The sequence below is a fragment of the Procambarus clarkii genome, chromosome 14 (assembly GCF_040958095.1).
Source record: "Procambarus clarkii isolate CNS0578487 chromosome 14, FALCON_Pclarkii_2.0, whole genome shotgun sequence".
In the NCBI taxonomy this organism is placed as follows: domain Eukaryota; kingdom Metazoa; phylum Arthropoda; class Malacostraca; order Decapoda; family Cambaridae; genus Procambarus; species Procambarus clarkii.
Window position 1 is genome coordinate 3,913,182 of NC_091163.1, and position 20,303 is coordinate 3,933,484.

Consider the following 20,303-nt stretch of genomic DNA (forward strand, 5'->3'; position numbering starts at 1 on the left):
GTAGGAGGACAGGTTGTAGGAGGACAGGTTGTAGGAGGACAGGTTGTAGGAGGACAGGCTGTATGAGGACAGGTTGTAGGAGGACAGGTTGTAGGAGGACAGGTTGGTGGAGGGCAGGTTGTAGGAGGACAGGCTGTAGGAGGACAGGTTGTAGGAGGACAGGCTGTAGGAGGACAGGTTGTAGGAGGACAGGTTGTAGGACAGGTTGTAGGAGGACAGGTTGTAGGAGGACAGGCTGTATGAGGACAGGTTGTAGGAGGACAGGTTGTAGGAGGACAGGTTGTAGGAGGACAGGTTGTAGGAGAACAGGTTGTAGGAGGACTGGTTGTAGGAGGACAGGCTGTGGGAGGACAGGTTGTAGGAGGACAGGCTGTGGGAGGACAGGTTGTAGGAGGACAGGTTGTAGGAGGACAGGTTGTAGGAGAACAGGCTGTGGGAGGACAGGTTGTAGGAGGACAGGCTGTAGGAGGAGAGGTTGTAGGAGGACAGGTTGTAGGAGGAGATGTTGTAGGACAGGGTGAAGGAGGACAGGTTGTAGGAGGACAGGTTGTAGGACAGGTTGTAGGAGAACAGGCTGTAGGAGGACAGGCTGTAGGAGGACAGGTTATAGGAGAACAGGCTGTAGAAGGACAGGCTGTAGGACAGGCTGTAGGAGAACAGACTGTAGGAGGACAGGCTGTAGGAGGACAGGCTGTAGGAGAACAGACTGTAGGAGGATAGGCTATAGGAGGATAGGCTGGCCCTACATACAGAATATATGGGCCCGCGGGCTGCTCGAAGCACTAGCATTTCCGTCAAACTGCTCAAGGCGAACCTTGAGCTTCGAGCTTGAGGCACAGAGGTATACTCTAGGTATACTCCAGGTATACTACAGGTATACTACAGGTATACCCACCCACGAAGGAACGACGATAAGCGTAGCACTATTGATAAACAATATTCATATATAATGATTACTGACCATGTAATGTGAATTATAATAACGGGTGACCCGACGCTAGCAACAACAGTCTCGTAGAACTATATCCATTAACCAACCCGTTCTCGCACTTGCTTATAGTCAATATTGGCTTATATAATAAGTGCATATGTGACATACTAATTGATTGTGAATACTTTAGTTTATCTTGAAAAGTTTCATAGAAAGCACCGACCTTACCTAACCTTCTTAGTATGTTAAGATAAGCATCTTATTGCTTCTTAATTACAATTATTACTTAACCTATACCATTTATAGGTATAGGTTAAGCTCTGAACTATCTGAGTTAATGTGTTGCAACCCTGATTGTTCTGTGCTTAAGGCCTATCAATCTCTGGAGGGTTATTAAGGCCTATCAACCTCTGGAGGGTTATTAAGGCCTATCAACCTCTGGAGGGTTATTAAGGTCTATCAACCTCTGGAGGGTTATTAAGGCCTATCAACCTCTGGAGGGTTATTAAGGCCTATCAACCTCTGGAGGGTTATTAAGGCATATCAAACTCTGGAGGGTTATTAAGGCCTATCAACCTCTGGAGGGTTATTAAGGCCTATCAACCTCGGGAGGGTTATTCAGACCTATCAACCTCTGGAGGGTTATTAAGGTCTATCAACCTCTGGAGGGTTATTAAGGCCTATCAACCTCTGGAGGGTTATTGAGGCCTATCAACCTCTGGAGGGTTATTAAGGCCTATCAACCTCTGGAGGGTTATTAATGCCTATCAACCTCTGGAGGGTTATTAAGGCCTATCAACCTCTGGAGGGTTATTAAGGCCTATCAACCTCTGGAGGGTTATTAAGGCCTATCAACCTCTGGAGGGTTATTAAGGTCTATCAACCTCTGGAGGGTTATTAAGGCCTATCAACCTCTGGAGGGTTATTAAGGCCTATCAACCTCTGGAGGGTTATTAAGGCATATCAAACTCTGGAGGGTTATTAAGGCCTATCAACCTCTGGAGGGTTATTAAGGCCTATCAACCTCTGGAGGGTTATTAAGGCCTATCAACCTCTGGAGGGTTATTCAGACCTATCAACCTCTGGAGGGTTATTGAGGCCTATCAACCTCTGGAGGGTTATTAAGGCCTATCAACCTCTGGAGGGTTATTAAGGCCTATCAACCTCTGGAGGGTTATTAATGCCTATCAACCTCTGGAGGGTTAATAAGGCCTATCAACCTCTGGAGGGTTATTAATGCCTATCAACCTCTGGAGGGTTATTAAGGCCTATCAACCTCTGGAGGGTTATTAAGGCCTATCAACCTCTGGAGGGTTATTAAGGCCTATCAACTTCTGGAGGGTTATTAAGGCCTATCAACCTCTGGAGGGTTATTCAGACCTATCAACCTCTGGAGGGTTATTGAGGCCTATCAACCTCTGGAGGGTTATTAATGTCTATCAACCTCTGGAGGGTTATTAAGGCCTATCAACCTCTGGAGGGTTATTCAGACCTATCAACCTCTGGAGGGTTATTAAGGCCTATCAACCTCTGGAGGGTTATTCAGACCTATCAACCTCTGGAGGGTTATTGAGGCCTATCAACCTCTGGAGGGTTATTAAGGCCTATCAACCTCTGGAGGGTTATTAAGGCCTATCAACCTCTGGAGGGTTATTAAGGCCTATCAACCTCTGGAGGGTTATTAATGCCTATCAACCTCTGGAGGGTTATTAAGGCCTATCAACCTCTGGAGGGTTATTCAGACCTATCAACCTCGGGAGGGTTATTAAGGCCAATAAACCTGTGAAGGGTTATTAAGACCTATCATCCACTAGAGTATTATTAAAAGCAACACAGTTTACTGAACAACCAGCAAGTATAATTTAGCCTTGAATAACGTCTCATTCAGGCTAACAGTCTCGTAACATTATGGCCCGAGTTCGATTCCCCGATGATTCTCGCTGACTGAAATGTTGTTACCCCAGACTATTGTAGGTGGCATTTTGCATATGTTTAGTAAACACAGCCGCGACGCCTTCCGGCGATCACTTTTTCTCTCAGCGGAACACGTCGCTATTTTAACGGAGTTGACCATTCCTTTAAGAATTTGACGTATTAGTAAACATTAAAATTTACGTTTTCTGTGCATCGGCTTCGATAAGGTTAGGGAGGTTGTTAGGGTTCGTACGCGTCTGGTTAGGGGAAACAGTTGTATTTTTTACGGAGTGACGAATTGAGGTATTGCACATTGTTGAGCCCCCTGGTATAGCTCTGTTATACCCCCTGGCAGAGCTCTGTTATACCCCCCTGGTAGAGCTCTATTATACCCCCTGGTAGAGCTCTGTTATACCCCTTGGCAGAGCTCTGTTATACCCCCCTGGTAGAGCTCTATTATACCCCCTGGTAGAGCTCTGTTATACCCTCTGGTAGGGCTCTGTTATACCCCCTGGTAGAGCTCTATTATACACCCTGGTAGATCTCTGTTATACCCCCCTGGTAGAGCTCTGTTATACCCCTGGCAGAGCTCTGATATGCCCCCTGGTAGAGCTCTGTTATACCCCTTGGCAGAGCTCTGTTATACCCCCTGGTAGAGCTCTGTTATACCCCCTGGTAGAGCTCTGTTATACCCCCTGGCAGAGCTCTGTTATACCCCCTGGTAGAGCTCTGTTATACCCCCTGGTAGAGCTCTGTTATACCCCCTGGTAGAGCTCTGTTATACCCCCTGGTAGAGCTCTGTTATACCCGTTTATCACTACTGATATACAGCCAGCGCAATATGGCAACATCCGGCTTGTTGACATACAATGGGTTGCCTGGGACGCCGTGCGGACAATAGACTTACCCTTAATTGCCATTACCTGCCACTAATATGCCCATTATTGCTGACATTATTGCTTGACAAGTAGAAGAGGAGGAAGACGATAACGAGGTAGAGACAGAAATAAAAACAGATAGACAGAGAAGACAAAAATACCCCACGTAGATCCATCCGCTTAGACCTAATCCCGCTTCCCGCCAAAACTAATGTAAACAAAGCCCGCCTTGGCCTCATGTAAGCACGGCTCTGATTGGCTACCTTCGACCAGTGGATCACTGCCCCTGACAAATCGGCTTTAGCGATCTATATCACAAGTCCGCTTGACAAAGAGGATTACTTTGCATGTTTTATTTTGTTAAATTTGTCTCTCGAACGACCTTTAACTCAAATTATGGCTTTTATTACAATATCATATGAGACCTGCTCAAAGCGGATTATGTACTCTGGTTAATCGGCTCTTATATTGTTTAAGGATGAATGTGTGTCTGTTTGTATGTGGTTGGCTGTGTATTATGTGGTTGGCTGTGTATTATGTGTTTCACTGTCAGTGGATATCTTTCTTTTTCACTGTCAGTGGATATCTATCTCTTTCACTGTCAGTGGATATCTCTCTCTTTCACTGTCAGTGTATATCTATCTCTTTCACTGTCAGTGGGTATATCTCTTTCACTGTCAGTGGATATCTCTCTCTTTCACTGTCAGTGGATATCTATGTCTTTCACTGTCAGTGTATATATGTATCTCTTTCTCTGTCAGTGGATATCTGTCTCTTTCACTGTCAGTGGATATTTATCTCTTTCTCTGTCAGTGGATATCTATCTTTCACTGTCGGTGGATATCTATATCTTTCACTGTCAGTGGATATCTCTTTTTGACTGTCAGTGGATATCTCTCTTTCACTGTCAGTGGATATCTATATCTTTCACTGTCATTGGATATCTCTCTTTCACTGTCAGTGGATATCTATCTCTTTCACTGTCAGTGGATATCTATCTCTTTCACTGTCAGTGGATATCTATCTCTTTCACTGTCAGTGGATATCTATCTCTTTCAGTCATTGGATATCTATCTCTTTCACTGTCAGTGGATATATCTCTCTCACTGTCAGTGGATATCTATCTCTTTCACTGTCAGTGGATATCTATCTCTCACTGTCAGTGGATATCTATCTCTTTCACTGTCAGTGGATATCTATCTCTTTCTCTGTCAGTGGATATCTATTTCTTTCACTGTCAGTGGATATCTATCTTTTACACTGTCAGTGGATATCTATCTTTCACTGTCAGTGGATATCTCTTTCACTGTCAGTGGATATCTATCTCTTTCTCTGTCAGTGGATATCTCTTTCACTGTCAGTGGATATCTATCTCTTTCACTGTCAGTGGATATCTATGTCTTTCACTGTCAGTGGATATCTATCTCTTTCTCTGTCAGTGGATATCTATCTCTTTCTCTGTCAGTGGATATCTCTCTCTTTCTCTGTCAGTGGATATCTATCTTTCTCACTGTCAGTGGATATCTATCTCTCTCACTGTTAGTGGATATCTCTTTCACTGTCAGTGGATATCTATCTCTTGCTTTCTGAAAGGCAAAATAAAAAAAAAATCATCATTATAATCATCTTCCTAATCACCACCCTAATCACCCCTCGCCACAAAATGCGTACCACAACAGACTAGTCCATCACCTGGACTCATACATCAGCGGCATAACACAACTCACTTAATATTACCAATTTAACTCCTCGCTATAACGAGTCAATACATCATTTTTCCCGCCATGTTTTCAGCGCGGTCTTTGTCCATTTGGCCAGTAACGATTACAATAAATTGTCCAACTATTCTTTTTTATGTCCGGGCGGTAACGATGAACCAAATTAGCAATACATTTTGGGGCTACAACGCCAAAATTGGCACTGATAGAATTTGCAGTTTTCTGTGCGAATTTGTAATATATTTTTTTTTTTAGAGTATTCTAACTATTTTTGAAATGTTCAAAGAATGTCAAACATTATAGAAGGGAATATTCTTTAATAAATTAAATGTTGACGTTTTTGGGCAATAGATATCTTAAGATATCATCATGTTATAACACCGAAGGTTCAACATAGGTCCTCGTGGCCGAGTGGACAGCTCTCTGGGGTCGGCGTCCTAAAAAAAAAAAAGATTTCGATTTCGGGCCGAGGTTAAAACAAGTAGGCAGAGTTTCATTCACCCCTGATGCACCTGTTCACCTAGCAGTAATAGGTACCTGGGAGTTAAGACAGCTGGTTCGGGCTGCTTCCTGTGAGTGTGTGTGTGTGTGTGTGTGTGTACTTACGTAGTTGTATTTACCTAGTTTTGCTTGGGGGGATTTAATTCTGGCTCTTTGGTCCCGCCTCTCAACCGTCAATCAACTGGTGTACAGGTTCCTGAGCGTACTGGACTCTATCATATCTACATTTGAAACTGTGTATGGAGTCAGCCTCCACCACATCACTGCCTAATGCATTCCATCTATTGTGTGTGTGTGTTTGTGTGTGTGTGTGTGTGTGTGTGTGTGTGTGTGTGTGTGTGTGTGTGTGTGTGTGTGTGTGTGTGTGTGTGTGTGTGTGTGTGTGTTAGAGACAAATTTATGTTGTAGATGTAAAAGGGAAAAAAATAGATCGGGAGTGAATAGATTGTACAATAGATTGAACATTTTAACAGTGTCCGATGAACAACTAAACTGTTGGGGGTTCCGCTTCAACAAATTCAAGTGGCATCATATTTTAGTTATGTCAATTTTCTCTCATTTGACTCCTTCATTGTGGAGAGTGATGGTGGTGGGAGAGAGAGAGAGAGAGAGAGAGAGAGAGAGAGAGAGAGAGAGAGAGAGAGAGAGAGAGAGAGAGAGAGAGAGAGAGAGAGAGAGAGAGAGACAGACACAGACAGACAGACAGACAGACAGACAGACAGACAGACAGACAGACAGACAGACAGACAGACAGACAGACAGACAGAGATACAGAGATACAGAGCTGCAACTCAAAAACTTGAATACAAAACTAAGACCCAAAACCATTTTCCAAAACTTTGAACTGAACAAATTCCATGTAAATCACTTGATAAAATCCGGAGATAGAAAAAACTAGGTATCCATCAAGTTAAGGGGATTTCATCCAACGAAAAAATCGCCTTGTTTCGCGATTTACAAACATTGCCAGAACGGGCTGTTTGCATTAGCAGATCAACAGATTGTATTTGTTGCTGTATTTGTCGATGTATTTGCTGTGTTGTTTGTTTTTTGTCCTTGTATGGAGAGTGGTTATTAGTTTTTAATTGAATTCTTTATGTGGGGATTCAGATCTATGTTTGTTGATGTTTCAGTGGGGGAGACCCCTGCATGGCGGCCCGGGTTCGAATCCAGTAAGGGGTCACTGGGGGGGTACCATATCACACCAATAGCCGAGTACCATCAGATTACTCCTCGATAATCGTCAGAACATAATGGAAAGCAGCTTACATCGTCAAGCCCCTTGGGCCATTTAATGTTCCGAAGCCGAGTACTCACTTCAACTGGATTCACTCAAAATCGGGTAGAGGATCAAGCCTCGAACCAGGTACATGTTAGGTACAGTCTCAAGCTAGTTACAGATATATGTTAAGATACACTTACATGGTTGAATATGTTGAATGATTGATTCAATTGTAGATTGAATGACAGGCTCAAATGTAGAATGAATGCTAGGTTCAAATGTAGAATGAATGATAGGTTCAATTCCAAATTCAATAATAGATTGATTGATACACTGAATGAAAGAATGAATGACAGATTGAATACAATTATGGACGAAAGAATTAATGATAGGTTGAATGACAAAGTTGAATGACAGATTGAAATGCAGAATGAATGACCAATTAAACAAACAAACACACACAGACGCCACAATACAAGATGAATGACTTTGACGTTATTATTCCCATTCGAAAACAATAACAGAACATAATGCATATATATCGCTCTCGTCGCTAGAGCAATATATATGCATTAAGTGTCCACCAGAGTCTAGTGGAACGCATCACAGGAAAAATAATGAAAGGAATTTTCATTTATACGTTAGAAATTTCACAATAATATTCCACAGACAGGTCCGTCCGTCCAATTCAGTGATTTATGACCGTGGAATATAATGCTCTTTCATTCTATCAACGAGACAGAGAGAGAGAGAGAGAGAGAGAGAGAGAGAGAGAGAGAGAGAGAGAGAGAGAGAGAGAGAGAGAGATAGAGATAGAGAGAGAGAGAGAGAGAGAGAGAGAGAGAGAGAGAGAGAGAGAGAGAGAGAGAGAGAGAGAGTACATCTGATTCCTGAAATGTTGTATGATATAAATGGATGGCTCAACTTTCATGCAGGAAGGTAGGCAATGCTGGTCTTGCAAATATTGCATGATAGTGTGAGTGCAAACTTCAACATTCGTGCAAAGAGCGATTGCCTATCTTGTCAAAGTTGCATGTTGCCGTGCATGAATGGTTCAACATTCATGCAGGATTAGTGCATTTTTTTTTTCCTGACGAGTCGAATGTTATGATTAAATTGCGGTTATGTTATCCTCTCAGGCGGATCAGGGTTCGAGTCCTAGAGGTGGCAACATGTTCTACATCAGCTGTATGGCACAGAGTCCAGGAGCTAGAGCCTCCTGGGGGATCCGTCAGTCAGCCGAACTATCTGTGCCCCAGAAGGCAAGGGAAGCATGGAGTTAAAAGCAGAATCTAATTACCCCAAGGAACTAATGGAGTGATTCCAGGTCCTCTAAGATTACCTAACTAGCAGCAGAGAAGCCAAGCCCGTGAGCCCAGACGTCTGTAAGAGGAGTGCTTGTTAAGGGCGTTGAATCACCTCATACGGTGATTAAGGATGCCAGTGTCGGCAGAACAAGTGTGGGTGGTTCTAACACTAATGAGTGGTCAAAGAAGATATTGGCAGTGAGTTTAAGTGACACAGTAGAACCTGTGAGAATGGTTCCACGAATCTATATGGTGGATTCGGCTAGAGAGTGATCAGGCACAGTCTATACAGTGCCAGGTGGCCTACAGTGCCAGGTGGATCACTACCAGGTAGATCACAGTGCCAGGTGGCATACAGTGCCAGAGTGAATGTCTCAGGATAGACCATATAGTGCTGGAGACTGACAGTACCGTTTAAGACTGTGAAAGTGGTCCACAGGAACCGGGGGGGGCGGCCCTGGCAGTCAAGACGGCATGGCGGGTCCGGGAGCTGAAGCCCGTAGCGTAATCTGGGAGAGCCGTAACCCTCCCCCGACCACGGTGGAAGGCGTACTGATCGAGAACCAACATTTCCGGCAGTCAATGAGGCCCCAGGCAAGGTTGCCAGTTAGTAACATTTATTTATGTATACAGTGGATTCAAAATTTGAAAAGTTGGTGTGAAAATTTAAAAAGTTGGAGTGAAAAATTGAAAAGTTGTGTGAAAATTTGAAGTTGGAGTGAAAAATTGAAAAGTTGGTGTAAGTAATTATCAAAATAAGGCACCAGAAAAGTTGGTCTGAGAAATTTAAAAGTTGGCATGATAATTTGAAAAGTTGGTGTGAAAATTTGAAAAGTTGGAGTGAAAATGTGAAAATTTTAAAAGTTGGTGTGAAAATTTGAAAAGTTGGCGTGAAAATTTGAAAAGTGGGCGTGAAATTTTGAAAAGTTGGCGTGAAAATTTGAAAAGTTGGCATGAAAAATTGAAAAGTTGGCGTGAAAATTTGAAAAGTTGGCGTGAAAATTTGAAAAGTTGGCGTGAAAATTTGAAAAGTTGGCATGAAAAGTTGGCGTGAAAATTTGAAAAGTTGGCGTGAAAATCTGAAAAGTTGGCATGAAAAGTTGGCGTGAAAATTTGAGAAGTTGGCGTGAAAATTTTGAAAAGGTGATATTATTTATAAGTAGTGAGAGCTGAGTGATCAGGACAGTGTGAGGTGGAGTGATAATTCCACTGTCGAAGTATTTGGTTCGACTCCAGCTTCCTCAGCTTCACCAAGCTCTCCTAGCCTCTCACAGCTTCTCCTAGCTTCCTCAGCTTCACCTGGCTCTCCCAACCTGAATCAGGGCAGAAAAGCAGGCATTTACATATTGAAAGCAGCAGCAGCAGCTCCGAATCTGCATCAACATCACATCTCACATATATACATCCCATGTATATACATATATGTACCACATACATATACATTTATACTCCATATACATATACATGTATTCAACACAAAGGGACACACGGACACGTTGACAAAGGGACAACGAACTACCAGGTACCTATTTTACTGCTAGGTGAACAGAAGCATGAGGTGAAAGGAAAACATGCCCAAACCGTTGCTGTCTTTCTCGTGGGAGGGGGGCGGGGGGATTGAACCCGGGTCCCTCGGTTGTGAGCCCAGGACGAAGCCCACTGCGCCACAGGACCCACTTGTTACTACAAAGAACCTTACGTGCAGGTACGTGAGGTGTGAGTGATTACGTGCAGGTACGTGAGGTGTGAGTGAACCTTATGTGCACGTACGTGGGGTGTAAGAGAACCTTACGTGCAAGTACGTGAGGTGTAAGAGAACCTTACGTGCAGGTACGTGAGGTGTGAGAGAACCTTACGTGCACGTACGTGAAGTGTAAGAGAACCTTACGTGCAGGTACGTGAAGTGTAAGTGAACCTTACGTGCATATACGTGAGGTGTAAGAGAACCTTACGTGCATGTACGTGGGGTGTAAGAGAACCTTACGTGCATGTACGTGGGGTGTAAGTGAACCTTACGTGCATGTACGTGAAGTGTAAGAGAACCTTACGTGCACGTACGTGAGGTGTAAGAGAACCTTACGTGCATGTACGTGGGGTGTAAGTGAACCTTACGTGCATGTACGTGAAGTGTAAGAGAACCTTACGTGCACGTACGTGGGGTGTAAGAGAACCTTACGTGCACGTAGGTGAGGTGTAAGAGAACCTTACGTGCACGCACGTGAGGTGTAAGAGAACCTTACGTGCAAGTACGTGAGGTGTAAGAGAACCTTACGTGCATGTACGTGAGGTGTAAGTGATCCTTACGTGCATGTACGTGAGGTGTAAGTGAACCTTACGTGCATGTACGTGAAGTGTAAGAGAACCTTACGTGCATGTACGTGAGGTGTAAGAGAACCTTACGTGCACGTACGTGAGGTGTAAGAGAACCTAACGTGCAAGTACGTGAAGTGTAAGAGAACCTTACGTGCATATACGTGAGGTGTAAGAGAACCTTACGTGCATGTACGTGGGGTGTAAGAGAACCTTACGTGCATGTACGTGGGGTGTAAGTGAACCTTACGTGCATGTACGTGAAGTGTAAGAGAACCTTACGTGCACGTACGTGAGGTGTAAGAGAACCTTACGTGCATGTACGTGGGGTGTAAGTGAACCTTACGTGCATGTACGTGAAGTGTAAGAGAACCTTACGTGCACGTACGTGGGGTGTAAGAGAACCTTACGTGCACGTAGGTGAGGTGTAAGAGAACCTTACGTGCACGCACGTGAGGTGTAAGAGAACCTTACGTGCAAGTACGTGAGGTGTAAGAGAACCTTACGTGCATGTACGTGAGGTGTAAGTGATCCTTACGTGCATGTACGTGAGGTGTAAGTGAACCTTACGTGCATGTACGTGAAGTGTAAGAGAACCTTACGTGCATGTACGTGAGGTGTAAGAGAACCTTACGTGCACGTGCGTGAGGTGTAAGAGAACCTAACGTGCAAGTACGTGAAGTGTAAGAGAACCTTACGTGCATGTACGTGAGGTGTAAGAGAACCTTACGTGCACGTACGTGAGGTGAAAGAGAACCTAACGTGCATGTACGTGAAGTGTAAGAGAACCTTACGTGCATGTACGTGAGGTGTAAGAGAACCTTACGTGCACGTACGTGAGGTGTAAAGTGAACCTTACGTGCATGTACGTGAAGTGTAAGAGAACCTTACGTGCATGTACGTGAGGTGTAAGAGAACCTTACGTGCACGTACGTGAGGTGTAAGAGAACCTTACGTGCATGTACGTGAGGTGTAAGAGAACCTTACGTGCACGTACGTGAGGTGTAAGAGAACCTAACGTGCATGTACGTGAAGTGTAAGAGAACCTTACGTGCATGTACGTGAGGTGTAAGAGAACCTTACGTGCACGTACGTGAGGTGTAAGAGAACCTTACGTGCATGTACGTGAGGTGTAAGAGAACCTTACGTGCACGTACGTGAGGTGTAAAAGAACCTAACGTGCCTGTCCTCACACTTGATGCATCGAAATTTGAACCTTTGAACCACAACGTCAAAAAATCGGTCCTATTAACCTTAAACAAACCAGAAACAACTAACGGTAGACCAACAGAAACCCAGATCAGTGCAACAGAAAACAATTACAAATCTGTTCCTATAAAACGGGAGTGTTTGCTTGTCTTTTTTTCGAGTCTAGAGCCTCACCAAACTTTGCAGGGTGACTGGACATGTGTCAGGGATGGTCATAGGTGAGGTCGGGGTAGACTGCCTAATTGGTTTAAAATAACAAATGATACCAACTTCCATTAAGAGTCAAGAAGGTGGTAAAGGAGAGAGGGTGAAAGTAGTGAAGGTGGGGAAGGGTAGGGGGGTGATAGTGAAAGGGAAGGTGATGAAAGGTAGGGAAGGTGATGCAAGGTAGGGAAGGTGATGCAAGGTAGGGAAGGTACCCCCCCTTATGTGGAAATGGATGCGGGGTGAGATGGTGAACAGAGGCATAAGGTAAATTAAAACTTGCCCAATGGTTTGTATCCTGCCCCGGGATTGAACCCCGGGGTCCCTCGATTGTGAGATGAGGACGTAGACCACTGCGCTGCAGTGAAACCATTAAAGAAATACTACTTGTCAGACTAGGACGAGAATATACTTATACATGGAACACATGTACAAAAAAAACACACAAGATAATCACAAAGTTATTTTTGTTCCACATCAAGACGTTACTAGAACATTGTGGGTACGTTACCATGCCCTGGGCTGGGACAATGGACCAATGAGAGAAGATTTCGTACCCACAAACTTTAGTTGCACTTGGTCGAGAAATTGTACATAATTGCTATTTCGCTGAATAAAAAAAATGGCCTGAGGCTGCTTTAACAAAAATATCCCATTTGTTTTGCTCAGGGTCGAGTGGATGTGTCCTGGCTCCCGACCCTAAATTATTTGGGGTGATAAACTTGTTGTGTGTGGGGAGTGGGGGTGGGGGGGGGGGGTGAATATAACTCCTAGGACCCAAGGTCTAGTGTGCAGTCTAGGGTGCAAGAGATGATGCTTCCCAGCTCTCTCTCTCTCTCTCTCTCTCTCTCTCTCTCTCTACCATGTCTCTATTTCTACTCTTTCTCTGTCTCTGATTATCTCTTATCTCTCACTATATCACCTCTCTCTCTCTCTCTCTCTCTCTCTCTCTCTCTCTCTCTCTCTCTCTCTCTCTCTCTCTCTCTCTCTCTCTCTCTCTCTCTCACTATTTCCTTTATCTCTCCGCTCCTCCTTTAAGTCCCTGAAGTGTTTTCTCCCGCACTTTTCTCTTCCTTTTCGGTCTTGGACTTGTGGGGTCGTTCACTCTGCCTTGGCTTTTTCAGGTTACGAGTTCGCATTTTCAGGCTCTGAAATATGGCCCCCGCGCGCCACGGCGGTTCTGAGATATCTGTCTGTACTCGGGCCACATCCTCTTAGTCCGGGTTCACAATGCGCAAGTACAAAATATGACTCTTCCCTAGCAGGTAATAGTCATAAATTGTACTATTCGTTGTTATTCGTTATTACCCAGTTTGTACTGTTAATACATAATTAACGTAATTGAAGAACTAAGCTGGGGCAGATCTAGACCTAACTGTACCAGCTCTAGGCCTAACTGTACCAGCTCTAGGCCTAACTGTGCCAGCTCTAGGCCTAACTGTGCCAGCTCTAGGCCTAACTGTACCAGCTCTAGGCCTAACTGTGCCAGCTCTAGGCCTAACTGTGCCAGCTCTTCATCTTTGTCTTTTTCATCGCCGTCTTTGTCGATCTCCGAGCCATCGCCGTCTTTGTCGATCTCCGAGCCATCGCCGTCTTTGTCGATCTCCGAGCTATCGCCGTCTTTGTCGATCTCCGAGCCATCGCCGTCTTTGTCGATCTCCGAGCCATCGCCGTCTTTGTCGATCTCCGAGCCATCGTCGTCTTCGTCGATCTCCGAGCCATCGTCGTCTTCGTCGATCTCCGAGCCATCGTCGCCTTCGTCGATCTCTGGACCATCTTCCCCTAAAAACTTATAGGATTTGAAGCTCTGGATCCTAATCGCTGTGCTAATTAATCCTCTTAACTAATCTTTTTTTTTAATCAAAATTTAATATCTATAGATTTACATTGAATATGATGTGTATACATTTTACATCTGTGTATAGATGTTGATATAAAGTAGAGAGACTGCAAGTGTGACCTCACACACACGAGGCTAACTAGGCTGGCAAGTTTGGCACACAAGAGGAGGCTGCGGACCTGACGGAACACCTTGCGCCAATTCCATGCAAATCACCGATTTAATTCTTGCACTTCCATGCGATTTTGGAACTAATCTCGCCCGGGTCGCTGACGCCGGGGAGATATTTGTTTGTTTAACGCATAAGTTGTGTGAGTGTGTGTGTGTGTGTGTGTGTGTGTGAGTGTGAGTGTGTGTGTGTGTTTGAGTGTGTGTATGTGTGTGTGTGTGTGTGTGTGTGTGTGTGTGTGTGTGTGTGTGTGTGTGTGTGTGTGTGTGTGTGTGTGTGTGTGTGCTTGAGTGTGTGTGTGTGTGTGTGTGTGTGTGTGTGTGTGTGTGTGTGCTTGAGTGTGTGTGTGTGTGTGTGTGTGTGCTTGAGTGTGTGTGTGTGTGTGTGTGTGTGTGTGTGTGTGTGTGTGTGTGTGTGTGTGTGTGTGTGTGTGTGTGTGTGTGTGTGTGTATGTGTGTGTGTGTGCTTTTCTTCCTCCTCACCCCTCTCTCGTCTCCTCTCCCTTTCTGTTCCAATCTCCCCTATTCCTTTCTCTCCTCTCTCTCTCTCTCTCTTTCACACACACACACACACACACACACACACACACACACACACACACACACACACACACACACACACACACACACAGGTTCTCGCAGGCAAGTGGACAGCGCTCTGGGGTGGTAATCCCTAGAGCCCGAGTGTGATTCCCGGTCGACGTAGAAACGAATAAAGCTGAGATCCTTTCACCTGATGCCACTGTTCACCTTGTAAATAGGTACCTGGGAGTTAGACCGCTGCCACAGGCTCCATCCTGGGGATGAGGGTGAGAGATAAAACCGTCTGAATATGCTGCCAGCCATCCCAAACTGACGTACCCTATCACCATGCTACCAAACCAAGTAAGGGGGGGGGAAGGAGGGTTCGAGCTAAGAGCAAGCAGCATCGAAGCCCCAAATCTTGTCGGCATTTTATGAGATTAAGTTTTTCAATGGACCTTGTCGAGGTACGGGATTTGTTTTTGTTTTTCAATGGAGTACGCACGCACGCACACACACACACACACACACACACACACACACACACACACACACACACACACACACACACACACACACAACAATATTTCTAACACACAATACATTGTCGGACACAATACTTCAACAGCTGGAGTCGTTCCCCCTCCCCCCCCCCTCATTGTGTGAGAAATATGAGAGCAGGCGACAATGTCTCACGAGGAACGAGGCGTAACAAAACACAATACACAAACTCACTATTTGTGAGTACAAACAAACTATTCGTACTCACTACCTGACTTCAACAAGCTAATGGCCAAGGGAGGCCATGAATAACAGTATATATATATATATATATATATATATATATATATATATATATATATATATATATATATATATAACTGAAAACTCACACCCCAGAAGTGACTCGAACCCATACTCCCAGAAGCAACGCAACTGGTATGTACAAGACGCCTTAATCCACTTGACCATCACGACCGGACATAATGAGGTGATAGCCGAGGCTATTTGAACCACCCCACCGCCGGCACTCGGATAGTAATCTTGGGCATAGCATTTTACCAAATCACCTCATTCTTTGGGGCACACGTGAGGAACACAAATGCGAACAAGCCTGAATGGTCCCCAGGACAATATGCAACTGAAAACTCACACCCCAGAAGTGACTCGAACCCATACTCCCAGAAGCAACGCAACTGGTATGTACAAGACGCCTTAATCCACTTGACCATCACGACCGGACATAATGAGGTGATAGCCGAGGCTATTTGAACCACCCCACCGCCGGCACTCGGATAGTAATCTTGGGCATAGCATTTTACCAAATCACCTCATTCTTTGGGGCACACGTGAGGAACACAAATGCGAACAAGCCTGAATGGTCCCCAGGACAATATGCAACTGAAAACTCACACCCCAGAAGTGACTCAAGTGGATTAAGGCGTCTTGTACATACCAGTTGCGTTGCTTCTGGGAGTATGGGTTCGAGTCACTTCTGGGGTGTGAGTTTTCAGTTGCATATTGTCCTGGGGACCATTCAGGCTTGTTCGCATTTGTGTTCCTCACGTGTGCCTCAAAGAATGAGGTGATTTGGTAAAATGCTATGCCCAAGATTACTATCCGAGTGCCGGCGGTAGGGTGGTTCAAATAGCCTCGGCTATCACCTCATTATGTCCGGTCGTGATGGTCAAGTGGATTAAGGCGTCTTGTACATACCAGTTGCGTTGCTTCTGGGAGTATGGGTTCGAGTCACTTCTGGGGTGTGAGTTTTCAGTTGCATATTGTCCTGGGGACCATTCAGGCTTGTTCGCATTTGTGTTCCTCACGTGTGCCCCAAAGAATGAGGTGATTTGGTAAAATGCTATGCCCAAGATTACTATCCGAGTGCCGGCGGTGGGGTGGTTCAAATAGCCTCGGCTATCACCTCATTATGTCCGGTCGTGATGGTCAAGTGGATTAAGGCGTCTTGTACATACCAGTTGCGTTGCTTCTGGGAGTATGGGTTCGAGTCACTTCTGGGGTGTGAGTTTTCAGTTGCATATTGTCCTGGGGACCATTCAGGCTTGTTCGCATTTGTGTTCCTCACGTGTGCCCCAAAGAATGAGGTGATTTGGTAAAATGCTATGCCCAAGATTACTATCCGAGTGCCGGCGGTGGGGTGGTTCAAATAGCCTCGGCTATCACCTCATTATGTCCGGTCGTGATGGTCAAGTGGATTAAGGCGTCTTGTACATACCAGTTGCGTTGCTTCTGGGAGTATGGGTTCGAGTCACTTCTGGGGTGTGAGTTTTCAGTTGCATATTGTCCTGGGGACCATTCAGGCTTGTTCGCATTTGTGTTCCTCACGTGTGCCCCAAAGAATGAGGTGATTTGGTAAAATGCTATGCCCAAGATTACTATCCGAGTGCCGGCGGTGGGGTGGTTCAAATAGCCTCGGCTATCACCTCATTATGTCCGGTCGTGATGGTCAAGTGGATTAAGGCGTCTTGTACATACCAGTTGCGTTGCTTCTGGGAGTATGGGTTCGAGTCACTTCTGGGGTGTGAGTTTTCAGTTGCATATTGTCCTGGGGACCATTCAGGCTTGTTCGCATATATATATATATATATATATATATATATATATATATATATATATATATTGTCCTCATATCCCAGCTCCTTGTCCTCATATCCCAGCTCCTTCTCCTCATATCCCAGCCTCTTGTCCTCATATCCCAGCCCCTTGTCCTCATATCCCAGCTCCTTGTCTTCATATCCCAGCTCCTTGTCCTTATATCCGAGCTCCTTGTCCTCATATCCCAGCCCCTTGTCCTCATACCCCAGCTCCTTGTCCTCATATCCCAGCCCCTTGTCCTCATATCCCAGCTCCTTGTCCTTATATCCGAGCTCCTTGTCCTCATATCCCAGCCCCTTGTCCTCATATCCCAGCTCCTTGTCCTCATACCCCAGCTCCTTGTCCTCATATCCCAGCCCCTTGTCCTCATATCCCAGCTCCTAGTCCTCATATCCCAGCTCCTTGTCCTCATATCCCAGCTCCTTTTCCTCATATCCCAGCTCCTTGTCCTCATATCCCATATCCTATATATATATATATATATATATATATATATATATATATATATATATATATAAATATATAAATATATATATATATATATATATATATATATATATATATATATATATATATATATATATATATATATATATATATATATATATTAGTATATTTTGGTAGCAGTCTTTCCTGTAGACATATATTATTAAATATGACCGAAAAAGTAAGATTAATAATTCTAACACGAATTTTCTCAATCTTTCGTACATTACGCTTCACTGTTGGAGGTAAATCAAAAATCAATTCTCCAAAATTCATTTTTATTTCTAGTCTGACGCGACACGGGCGCGTTTCGTAAAACTTATTACATTTTCAAAGACTTTAGTTCACAAATACACAACTGAATAGAACTTACGTATCTCCGATTTTATATCTACATTTGAGTGAGATGGAAGGGGTGATGTGGCATTAACACAAGACAGAACAAAATGTGGTATTAATAGGGTATTAATTTCATCAACACAAGACAGAACAAGAGTATTAATAGGGTATTAATTTCATCAACACAAGACAGAACAAGAGTATTAATAGGGTATTAATTTCATCAACACAAGACAGAACAAGACAAACACTTCTATTCAATATCCATTGTTTCGTGTTCTGTCTTGTGTTGATGAAATTAATACCCTATTAATACTCTTGTTCTGTCTTGTGTTGATGAAATTAATACCCTATTAATACCACATTTTGTTCTGTCTTGTGTTAATGCCACATCACCCCTTCCACCTCACTCAAATGTAGATATAAAATCGGAGATACGTAAGTTCTATTCAGTTGTGTATTTGTGAACTAAAGTCTTTGAAAATGTAATAAGTTTTACGAAACGCGCCCGTGTCGCGTCAGACTAGAAATAAAAATGAATTTTGGAGAATTGATTTTTGATTTACCTCCAACAGTGAAGCGTAATGTACGAAAGATTGAGAAAATTCGTGTTAGAATTATTAATCTTACTTTTTCGGTCATATTTAATAATATATATATATATATATATATATATATATATATATATATATATATATATATATATATATATATATATATATATATATATATATATATATATGACAGTGGCAGACCACGAAGGAAGATTTGAAACAGGAATTTCCTTAAGTACTTTCGTATTTAATATTATTAAATACTAATAGTATTTCAAATGGGAATAGGGAATTTTTTTTTAATAATTTAAACTAAAATTTCGGAATACATTATACAATGACCGAAACCTCCTTTAAGATGTAATAGATTTCGATCGCACTTACAGCTTAAGGAACCAGTTCGCCATATATCAAGCTCTTTAAAGAGCTTAAGTCAAACTTCGTATATATATACAGCTTTCTTTCAAATATTCTGGAATTCCTGAATGTACCAAAGAAAGTGGCGACGTATCGCTCTGTCATTAATCAAAATTCCCACAAGAATTTACGTATTGACTTACGAAACCTGTCTATCTTTCCTCTATCATGGCGAGTTAAGTTTGTATTGATTAAACAGCTTTTACAAGCTGGGAAACTCTACAACCCCAAGGGTTATTATTGGCATAAACAGCCTCGTAGAGAGGCTGTAAGATTGTATTAAGACTGCTCATAGCCTAGTTTGATAGTCCTACGATTAAGGCAGTGTCTGGGATGCTCCCGGACGCAGGTTCGAATCCTCGTCACGGCCCTTGTGGATTTGTTCATAGTGGTACGGCCTCGCACACGCAGGGTCCGTGGTTCGAGACCCATACAGTGTAGGTGAATGTAACCTCGTAGATTGATTGATAAAGATTAAGCCACCCAAGAGGTGGCACGGGCATGAATAGCCCGTAAAACCTCGTAGGGCTTCGGAGCTCGTAAATACTTGATTGAGCAAAGATGTATAGGTTTCGTATGTGATGTCGTTTATCCTTGATGAAACTTGGTCTAGGAACCCTTATGTAAACCCTAATGCAGTAGTCGCATTCTGTACATATGTGTGAATTGGGTTGTTATTGCCTCGTTATTGTGTGAATTGGGTTGTTATGACCCCGTTATTGTGTGCATTGGGCTGTTATGACCCCGTTATTGTGTGAATTGGGCTGTTGTGACCCCGTTATTGTGTGCATTGGGCTGTTATGACCCCGTTATTGTGTGAATTGGGCTGTTATGACCCCGTTATTGTGTGAATTGGGCTGTAATTGCTCACGTTATTATGGCTCTAGGAACGAGAGTCCACGTAAAGGTTTTTCCTCGTTGCAGGAAGATTAGCTCAAACTTTGCAATCCACGAGAACGATCAGATCTCTTATAGAACCACAGCCTCCGACATCTTTACATCTCCAGAGGTCAAGATTTTGTTGTTGTTTAAGATTCGCTACCCGGAACAAAAAGTTCCAAGCAGCACGGGCTATGGTGAGCCCGTGAGGTCAAGATGATGCGCGATCTAGAAACTCAGGTAATTGTCAGAATAGTCAGCCAGTATGGCTATTAAAGCCATAGTTTA